This window comes from Elephantulus edwardii, unplaced genomic scaffold (genome assembly GCF_000299155.1).
Source record: "Elephantulus edwardii isolate Elephantulus edwardi_28Jun2011 unplaced genomic scaffold, EleEdw1.0 scaffold00444, whole genome shotgun sequence".
NCBI lineage: Eukaryota > Metazoa > Chordata > Mammalia > Macroscelidea > Macroscelididae > Elephantulus > Elephantulus edwardii.
This window is the reverse complement of record NW_006400194.1, coordinates 603,591-615,032: the sequence shown is the minus strand read 5'-3', so window position 1 is coordinate 615,032 and position 11,442 is coordinate 603,591.

The following is an 11,442-nucleotide window of genomic DNA, read 5'->3' as shown; positions in this document are numbered from 1 at the left end:
ATCTTGACCCCACATTTCTCCTCATAGAGCCCAGCCTCCCGGATAATCTGTTCTGCATATAGGTTGAAAAGGTATGGAGATAGGATGTATCCCTGGCGTACGCCCTTCCCAATTTTGAACCATGCAATGTTCCCTTTCATTCAAAGCTAAACAAGACCATTTTAAATTCTTTTCTCCCCTACTAGTTTATTTACAAAACTTGAATACAAATTCGAACAACTTCTTTGAATTTCCCTCACCCTCCACCCATCACATTGTGTAATCCCCCCTCCCCCACAGAATGGGTGCTAAATCCTCTCTGAATGTTTGGTAGAATTCAGCTGTGAAGCCCACTGGTCCAGGACTTTTCTTACGGGGAAGTCTTTTTATGACCTTTTCAATGTGTTCTTTGTGATAGGCCTGTTCAAATGTTCTATATGTGTCCTTGTTAATCTGAGCAGGGGATGTGTTTCAAGGAATTTTTCCTTTTCCTTTAGGTTTTCAAACTATCAGAGTATAGCTTTTAATAGTATTCTGATATTAACAAATTAATTTCCTCTGGTTCTGTTGTGATGTCACCTCTGTCATTTCTTAATCAAGTTATTGGTGTCTTTTCTTTTTTCCTTTTATTAATTTTACCAGTGGTTTGTAAATTGTATTGACCCTTTCAAAAAACCAGCTCCTGGTCTTATTGATGGTTTCAGCTATTTTTCTGTTTTCTATCTCATTGATCTCACCTCTTGTCCTTATAATAACTTTTCTTCTAGAAGTTGTAGGATTAGATTGTGGATTTTTTTTCTATTTGCTGAAGGTGTTGAGTTAGACCACTGATTCTTCTTCTTTCTTCCTTTTTCATGTGTATGCCTATTGATATGAACTTCTCCCTGAGGACTGCCTTAGCTGTGTCCCAGAGATTTTGGTAAGTTGTATTTTCATTATCATTTGTTTCAAGGAACTTTAAAAATGTCTTTATTTCTTTTATAACTCAATCATGTTCTAGCAGAGAGTTATTTAGTTTCCACATGGGTGGTTTTGTAAGCTTTACTCTTCTGTGGTTAATTTCTAGTTTTATGGCACTGTGGTCTAAGAAAATACTTCGTATTATTTCGATGTTTTTTAATTTGTTGAGGCTTGCTTTGTGACCTAATATATGATAAGTTATGGAGAATGTACCACGTGCACTTGAGAAGAAAGTGAATTGAGTGTTAGTCGGGTGCAGTTCTTGGAATACATGCACAAGGTCAAGTTGGCTCATGTATCTACTGCATCTTTGTTGAGATTCTTTTAAGTCCACCTATTCTTTGGTGATAGTGGTGTATTGAAATCCCCTACAACTATTGCAGTGCTATTTCTCTCTTCAATTCTGTTAACCATCGCTTTGTGTATTTTGCAGGTCTATCATTTGGTGCATAAATGTTGGCCAAGGTTATGTCTTCTTGGTTTATTGTGCCTTTAATCAGTATGTAATGCCCTTCCTTATCTTCAATGGTGTTTTTCATTCTGAAATCTATTTTATCAGAGATTCGTATTGCTACTCCTGCTTTTCTGAGGCTGCCATTTGCCTGGTATATATTTTGTTCCAGTCTCCGATTTTGAATCTGTCTTTCTCTTCCTTTTTTAGATGTATCTCTTGTAGGCAATATATTGAAGGGCTTTGGTTTTTTATCCGTTTTGCTACTCTTTTTCTCTTAATTGGTGCATTTAGTCCACTCACATTAACTATAATTATTGTCAGGCCAAGTTCTACTTTTACCATTTTGACATGTTTCTTTTTCTGTTGTTTCTGGTTACTATGATCCATTCACTTCCTTTGGCATCTCTTTGTATAGAACTTCACTTAAAATTTCTTGTTGTTTTGGTTTGGCTTTCACAAATTCTTTAAGGTCCTTCTTTTCGGCAAAGAATCTAATTTTCCCTTCAAATTTGATAGAGAGCTTTGCTGGATATAGGATCCTTGGCTGGTAATTATCTTTCAACTTTCTGTGTATGGCATCCCATTGCCTTCTAACTCGCATGGTTTCTGCTGAGAAATCAGAACTTAATCTAATTGTTTCCCCTTTGTAGTTAATTCTTTGCTTTTCTCGTGCTGCTTTTAGAATTCTATCCTTATCTTTTAATTTTGACAATTTGACTAGGATATGTCTTGGTGTTTTTCTTTTTGGATCTATTTGGTGTTATTTATGCTTCGTGGATTAGGGTTTCCCCATTCTTCAAAATACCTGGGATGTTGTCTTCTAGTACTTCTTCCACAATCTTCTCAGTGATTTCCCTGTCTCTCCCGTGTTCTAGAATTCAATCATACATATATTTGATGTCATTCCACATACTTCTAATGTTTTTTTCATTTTCTTTATGACTTGTCTCTGATTTTTCTTCAGGTAGGTTTCTAGTGAGGCTTTTGTCTCCCAGCTCACTGACGCTATGTTCCATCTCTTCAGTTCTTCTTTTTTTGTCCTATCAGCATGTTGGACACTTCTGCCATTTTGGTCTTAATATTCTGGGTTGCATTTTCATGCTTTTCTGTTATTTCCAGTACTGTGTTGGCTGTACCCTCTCTGTCTTGCGATGATTTTTTAATTTCTTGTCCATCTTTGTCTATTCTATAAATTTTTTTCTTCCATCTTTTGTGTTTTCATATCCATATCTGCTCAAGTTTCTCCTCATCTATATATTTCTTCTGGGTTGTTGTCACTGAAGTATTCGGTCTCTTAATGACTTTCATTGTTTCTTCCCACCTTTGCATCTTTTTCTGTAGCTGATCAAGTAACTCTACATCAACACATTTCTTTTGGTTTTCTCTATCCAAGGTGTTAATTGGGTCCACATTTTTAGGAGAAGGGTTATTTTGTTTTTTTCATAATGGCTCATGTGGATTGTTGCTTTCTTGACTTTATGGGAGTCTTTGCTCAGTAGATACTAGGCTGTTATCACTATAAAATTATCCAGGATACAACAATGTTTTGTGAAGTACCTATATATTTTTGTTTCTTTCTGTATCTGGCCTCCGGCCTGACAGCAGAATTTCCCCCTAAGCACCTTAATGACCAACGAGGAAGCCTGTTTTTCCTTTCTAGAAGGGGCTTCTTGCCTCCATCAAGGTTCCCAGAACCCCCTATTTCTTGAGTTAAGGGTTCCTGAGTGGTCAAGCCTGACAGCAGTTTCCCCCCAGAGTATCTGAATGATCTGTTGTTCCTTCCTGTAAGTTTTAAGTTCTATCTTGAAGTACAATACTGTGAGTGTTAGAATATTATCCATACACATACAAGGAAGATCTATTAATACTTCTATTATTCAAATAGAAACACCAATAGCTAAAGCCAAAGAGGAGGAACAGGAACAAAGTCCATATGTAGAAAGCTTTCTGGTGTTTTTTTCTTTTTTTACAAATGAGTAAATGCTTTTATTAATATGTGGTTAAACCAGTTGTTGTTGTTGTTATGTGCCGTCGAGTCGTTTGCGATTCATACCGACCCTATGTACAACAGCCCTAAACCCTGCTCTATCCTGTGCCAATCGCATTGCCTCTGACACAGCCATCCCGATTACCCCAGTCACTGAAACAATCCACCTCATAGAGGGCATTCCCCTCCTGCACTGTCCCTCCACACTCCCAAGCATGATGTCCCTCTTCAAGGACCTGTTTCTCCTTACAACATGTCCAAAGTATGTCAGACGAAGCCCCAGAATCCTTGTCTCCAAGGAGTAGCCTGGTTTAACCCTCTCTAGGATGGATCTGTTTGTTTTCTTGGCAGTCCATGGAACATTCAATACTCTTCTCTAGCACCACAGCTCAAAGGCGTCAATTCTCCTTCTATCCTCCCTAGTCATTGTTCAACTCTCTGATGCATAACAAGTGATTGCAAAGACCATGGCCTGTATCAGGTGCACCTTAGTCTCCAGAGAGACACCGTTGCTCTTGAGTACTTTAGAGAGGTCCCTAACAGCAGACTTACCCATCGCAATACATTTTTTTTCCTGGCTGCTGGTGCCAAGAGTGTTGACCATGGGGCCGACTAAATTGAAGCTGTGAACAATCTCAATCTCTTCACCATCCATCCTGATGCTGTCAATTGGTCCAGTGGTGAGAATCTTTGTCTTCTTGATATTGAGCCTCAATCTATATTGGAGGCTGCAGTCCTTGACCCTCTGCAGTAGGTGTTTCAGGTCCTCTTTAGTTTCAGCAAGCAGGGTTGTGTCATCTGCATAACGCAGATTGTTGATAAATCGTCCCCCAATCTTGACCCCACATTTCTCCTCAAAGAGCCCAGCCTCCGGAATAATATGTTCTGCGTATAGGTTGAAAAGGTATGGAGATAGGATGCATCCCTGGCGTACGCCCTTCCCGAACCATGCAGTGTTCCCTTGCTCTGTTCTGATGACTGCCTCCTGGTCCAAGTATAGGTTTCGCGTTAGAATGATCAAGTGTTCTGGGATTCCCATTCTTCTCAGAGTCAGCCACGGTTTGTTATGATCCACAGAGTCAAACGCCTTTGCATAATCAATGAAACACAGATAGACATTCTTCTGGTATTCCCTGCTTTCAGGTAAGATCCATCTGACATCAGCTACAATATCCCTAGTACCACGACCCCTTCTAAACTCAGCCTGGACTTCTGACAATTCTCTGCTGATGAGCTGTTTCAGTCGTTTTTGGATAATCTTCCCTAGAATCTTGCTTGTATGTGAAATCAATGATATTGTTCTGTAGTTTCTGCACTCAGTTGGGTCACCTTTCTTTGGGATGGGAACAAATATAGATCTCTTTCAATCAGTTGGCCAAGTGGTTGTTCTCCAGATTTCTTGGCACACCTTGGTGAGCACATTCAGAGCAGCATCTGTTAGCTGAAATATGTCAATTGGTATACCATCTATTCCTGGGGCCTTATTTATTGGTATTTCCTTCAAAGCAGCTTGAACTTCTTCCTTCATCACCATAGGCTCTTGCTCATATATTATTTCATTAAATTCTTCTGTATCTGCCAATTCCTTTCTTTATAATGACTCAGTATATTCTCTCCATCTTCTTTTAATACTTCCTGGATCATTTAATATTCTGCCCAAAGCATCCTTGATTACAGCAACTCTGGGTTTGAATTTGTTCTTCAGTTCCTTGAGCTTAAGAAATGCTGAACAAGTTCGGCCCTTTTGATTTTCTGACCCTAGCTCCTCACACATTTCATTGTAATATTTTGCTTTGTCATTCTGTGCTGCCTTTTGGAATCTTCTGTTCAACTCTTAGATCTTCAGAGTTTCTTCTGACATCCATTTTGGTCTTTTCTTCCTCTTCTGTCTTTGTAATGACTGTTTACACTCTTCCTGAATGATATCTTTGACATCCTCCCACATCTTCGCTCATTAGTGTTCAAGGCCTCAAACCTGTTCCTGAGATGATTCTTAAATTCAGGTGGGATGGAATCAAAGTCATATTTTGGTTCCTGTGGGTTCGGTTTAATTTTCCTCAGCTTCAGCTTGAACTTGCATATGAGTAGTTGGTGGTCTGTTCCACAATCAGCTCCTGGCGTAGTTTAGATTGTTTTTTAAAAAAATAATTTAAAAGCGATGTATAGTGGAATGTACTTGGGGTGGTGGGATTGTGTACCAGGGAGGGAGTCTTTCTTTCACTTTTGAAAGAGAGGAGCGAACTTGGGGGCAGTAGGAGAGGGCTGGGCAGTTAGAGAAGTGCAGCAATGAATGAATGGAAATCCAAAATCTCTGTAAATGTCCATTAATATTATTTTAAAAAATTTAATACTTGAGATAACATTTACACACTGAGAGTTAAGGAACCACACACGCACTACCAATCAAAAGCTCTTTGGACACAGACACTAATAAATCAAGCATTTGTAGAAACGACTGGTATTAGGAAGAAGGAGAAGGGCTGCTGCTATGTGATTGTGGTAGAAGAATCAGGGATGAATGTGACATGTTTAAACGAACAGTCTTCTTTAGCACATAAACATATGCACGTGCCTACAAATACACATATCCTTCATAGTTTTCGACACTGCATAGAGATTAATATTTTTTTTAAAAAGCAGGAAGACTTCTCAAAGGCTCTACCCTCTTTTCTTTCTAAACTGAGACTGGCATTCTATATTCAAAGATTATGAAGAAAAAACTTTAAAACCCCAAAAAGTTCGATGTGTTCTTCCCAAGACACAGAGCTACCGAATCCCAGGATGACATTCATTACATTGTAAAACATATTAGGAAAGCAGAATCTTCTGTAGAAATCAATTCCCAAACCTCACAAAATCTGCCTTCAGAGCTTGTATTTGGGGGGGAGGGGAAAGCTTATATTTGGGACAAATTACAAACCACAGGCTAAATCTAATAGTGACAAATAGAATGTATATAAATAATGGTGTGAAACTCAGTGTACATGCGTGAAATACAATGTACAATTATATGCAAACCAATAAAAATATTAAAAGTAAAAAAAAATTTTAATGAAAGTTTACAGAGACTTAGGATTTCCAGCCATCCATTGTTGCATTTTCTCCCTACCTCCTCCACCCCCCAAATCACTCTTCTCCTTGAAAAGAAAACGAAAAACTCTTTCATTGTTATGCAGTCCCTCCGCCCAAGTTCACTCCCCTATGCAGCCTTCATTCTGGACTTCTGTAATGATAAGAATACCCATTCATATATCCCTTTTTAAACAGATATCTTCTTCATCTGTTTCAATGCAATATACATCATTCCTCCCCTCCTTTTCTGTCTTCCCTTAACCCTGATGTCAGTCTTGTTTTACAACAATGGCCCTATGCAATATTTGTCCTTTTGTGGACTGAGATATTTCACTCAGCATAATGTCCTCCAGGGTCACCCATTTTGCATACTATTTCATGAGTTCCTTGTTTTTCAATGCTGCATAGTATTCCACTGTATGAATGTACCAAGCTTCTCTATCCATTGGTTTGTTGATAGACAGTTGGGTTGTTTCAAGCTCTTTGCTATTGCAGACAAAGCCACAATAAACATGGGTGTGAGACAGGTTTATTTCTGAGTTCTCTATTTTATTTTAGTCTAAGTACCTGTCCTTGTACCAATACTGTACTGTTTTGATTACTAAGGGTGAAGTCTGTTTTGTGATCAGGACATATGAGTGAGGTGTCCTACTTTGCTTCTCTTCTTCAATATCTCTCTACTTTTCTGGAGTCTTTTTAATTTCAGTTTGAAGTTGATGAATACTTCTTTTCATCTCTTTCAAAGATAAGGACATTAAACAAATGAGAATTGCACTGCATTTGTAGATTGCTTTTGGTAGTAGTACAATTTTCACAATACTTGGTCTTCTGATCCAAGGACATAGTATATTTTTCCAAGTGGTAGGTCTCATTGAGGTTTTTTTTGGTAGTATTGTTTTGTACTTTTCTTTATACAGGTCTTTCATATCTTTATTTATATTTATTCTTACATATTTCATCTATCGAGTGGGTATTGTTAATTGAATATTTTCCTCATATATTTTTCATAGTTCTCTTTGTATTATAGAGAAATTTGTCTAAATGCTGTATATTGATATTGTAATCTATCTCGCTGAACTGAATCCAGTAATTTCTTTTCTGAATCTTTGGAATTTTCTTTATTTAGTACCATATCATCAGCAAATAGAGATAATTTGACTTACTTTTTAGCTACTTTGGTGACTTTAATTTCTTTTCCTATTTGTACTAGATAGGACTTCTAATACAATATTGAATCAGAGTAGTGATAGAGCGTAACTTTGGTTCCCATTCTCAAGCAAAATGCTTTCACTATTATTCAATTTAGGGTAATAGTAGCCATCGGTTTTGTATGAATGATTTTAGTGATACTGGAGAATTTCCTTTCTATTTCTATTTATTGAATGCTTTTACCAGAAAAAACCTATTGAATTTTGTCAAACTCCTCTTCTGCTTCAAATGATATGATCATATGATTCTTTTCCTTTCTTTTATTGATGTGGTGGACTCCACTGATTGTTTTTCAATTGTTAAACCATTCTTTTGCATCCTGTATGAATCTCACTTGATTTTGATTAACACATTTTTTTGGACATGGTGTTGGATTCATTTGAATAAGATTGTATTGAGAATTTTTGTGTCTATGTTCATTAGGGGTATTGGTCTACAATTTTCTTTTTGAATGGGATCTTTTCCTGGTTTTGGTATCAGGGCTATACTTCCTTCTTAGAATGAGTTCTATCATTTTCTGTATTATGGATTATTTTTTTTAGTAGAATTGATGTTAACTCTTCTCTGAATATTCAGTGGAATTCACTGGTGAAGCTCTATGGGCTAGGACTGTTGATGTTGGAAATGTTTAAATGACTTATTCAACCTCTTCTTTTGCAAGGATCTGCTGGTATTTTCTACTTCTGTCTGTGTTCATTTAGTTAGGCAGTGAGTTTCTTTGTCCATTTCCTTTAAGTTTTCAAATTGTTTAGAGTATAATTCTTCATAATAATTTTGTTATTCTCTTTATTTCAGTTGATTCTAAGGTGACATCTTCATTTCATTCTTTATTCGTGTTATTTTTGCCTTCTTTATTTCCCTTACATTCATTCTTAGGATTGTAATATGAATCAATTTCCCTTGGTTTCTAACATCTTTGTTTTGGAGGATCTGCACACCGTACCTTTTTATTCTACCATCTTAAACTAAAACCCTTTGTCTGCCTCCCCACAGTAGATTCTGACTCATGGACCCTTGATTGTTTCTCAGGTTGTCACTTTTTCAGAGAGGAGACTGTTCGTCATTCTTCTGCTGAGCAGCTGGTGGATTTCAGTAGTAAACTTTACCGTTAGCAGCCCTATACTGTTAGACATTATGCTACCAGTGACTCCTCCAATAAACACTTCTACAAACATAATCGTAAAACCATTGTCATGAGTGTTCTGAAACAAATTACAATATTCCTATTATATAAAATTATAATATTCCTTTCTTATATTTCAATGATCAAAGTTTCACAGGAAGAATTCATGTTGCTGTTGTTAGGTGAGTTTACTACTTTTAGCGATCCTAAGAATTAACAGATCTGTACCCTGCCCTATCCTCATCATCTCTGATATGCTCACCCTATCATGAACAGTCATTCTGTCAGTCCATTTTGTTGAAGATCTTCCTCTGATTCTTCACCATTCCAATGTCTTCTTGAATGTACTGCCTCTCCTGATAGCATACTCAGTCTGTGAGGTGAAGTTTCACTATCTTTGTCTCTCAGGAGGATTATAGATGCACTTCCTCCAAGACACATTTGTTTGTTCTTTTGGCACTCCAGTACTCTTCTCCAACAGCACAATTCAAAGGTATAGATTCTTCTTTTGTTATCTTATTAATTATCCAACTTTCAAATACATAGGACTGACATTGTTGCTCTTGAGCACTTTGGAGAGGTCCTTGACAGTAGAATTTCCCAGTATAGCACATCTTTTGATTTTTTGCCTGTTGCGAACATGGGTGTTGACTGTGGATATAGGTAAAATGAGATTGTTGATAACGTTAATCTTTTCTCTTTCTATCATGATATTGTATATGGGTGAGGATCCAGTAGAGTAGTAGTGGGATTTTATGACTCTTTGAACCTTGCTTTAACCTGTGACGGCCTTGTTGAAACATGCCTATCCTGCACCATCCTCTTTATTTCCATCAGGCTCAATGATGGCTCATCACTATGCCAATCCATCTTACTGAGGGTCTTCATCTCTTTAGCTTATCCTTTAACTTTTACCAGCATGATATATTATTTTCCCAAGGACGGATACAACACAAGAAGCAAATATGGGTTTTTCCCCCCCAAGGACTGGTATTGCCTAACAACATGCCCCATTTCACAAGATGAGACTATTCTATCCTTGCCTCTAAGGAACACCCTGATTGCACTCCTTTCAAGACCTATTTGTTTATTCTTTTGGCAGTTTGTGGTATATTCAGCAGTCTTCTACAACACCATAGTTCAGAGGCATTGATATTCTTTGGTGTTTCTTTTTTTTTTTTAAATTTTATTATTTTTGTGTGAGTGTACCGTCACATCAGATCTGACTGGTACAGGAGGAGATTGTCCCTCCTTCCCCGGCAGAGCATCTGGTGGATGGTGTTTCTTTTTTGTTGCTAAACTTTTACTTGTATCTAAAGCAGTTGAAAATACTATGAGTTGGATCAGGTGCTCTTTAGTCTTCAAATTGATGTTCTTGCTCCATTAAAATTTATTTTTCTGTCATAGTAAAACAGTTATTTGTTAAAGTGATATGTTGTTGTTATGTGCCATCAAGTCGCTTGCGACTCATAGTGACCCTATGTACAACAGCACTAAATGCTGCTCTATCCTGTGCCAACCTCACTGTCTGACACACCTACTCCCATTACCCCAATCACTGAACCTATCCATCTCATTGAGGGTCTTCCTCTTTTGCGCTGTCTCTCCATCCTCCCTATCATGATGTCCCTCTCCAAGGACTGGTCCCTCTTTTCAACATGCCCAAAGTATGTCAGATGAAGCTTCAGAATCCTTGCCTCCAAGGAGCAGCTCAGTTTCAACCTTTCCAGAACAAACCCATTGTTCTCCTATTCTACAGCCTATTAAATCATGCATTGTAAATGAATGTGGCTTGATACAGAACTTCATGCTATTATAGGCTATTTTCTTCCTATCTTTAAAAAATTTAAAAATGTCAGAAAAATAGGCTTTTAAGGTGAAACTAATTAGGATTAGTTATATTGATATCAGAGTTCTAGTGGGTTCCTGTGGAACATTTTGTCTTGAATGTAAATACAACAGCTGGTCTTGTGATTTAAATTCTATTTTTTTAGCCATTTTTTTAGCTTTATATAAGGATAGGCAATCTCTTTCTGTGCAATTTACTGCCTCTGAAAACCCACTGGAGGGTCAGCTATGGGTCAGTTCTGACTTGGTAGTATACAAGAGCAACAACAATAAAAATATATCAACTTCTTCATAGAGAAGAAATAGAGCATTTCAGATTAACTCCAGCCTTTGTATTTCCTTGGCAATCTGGTCAAATTTTGTCAGCAAAGCTTTTGATTTTGGGTGAGTTCTTTTAGATGCAAGTCCCTCTGATAGCCCCAGGAGGTAAACTACCCAACTGCAGTGCAGTTGAGTTGTTCCTTTTATTCTTTTTGGGCTCAACATTGTGACAGCTCATTTTCTGGTTTAGAACTTGACTTTGTGCCAGACTTTTATTTCTGGGGTTTAAAAAAAATTTTTATTTTACTTTATTGTGTGTGTGTGTGTGTGTGTGTGTGTGTGTACTGTCAAATCAGATTGGACTGGTACAGGAGGACACTTCCCCTCCTTCTCCAGCATAGCATCTGATGGATTTGAACCACGTACCTCTGGAATGCATGACAAGTGATTGCAAAGACCATGGCGTGTATCAGATGCACCTTAGTCTCCAGAGAGACACCATTGCTCTTCAGTACTTTGGAGAGGTCCCTAACAGCAGACTTTCCCGTG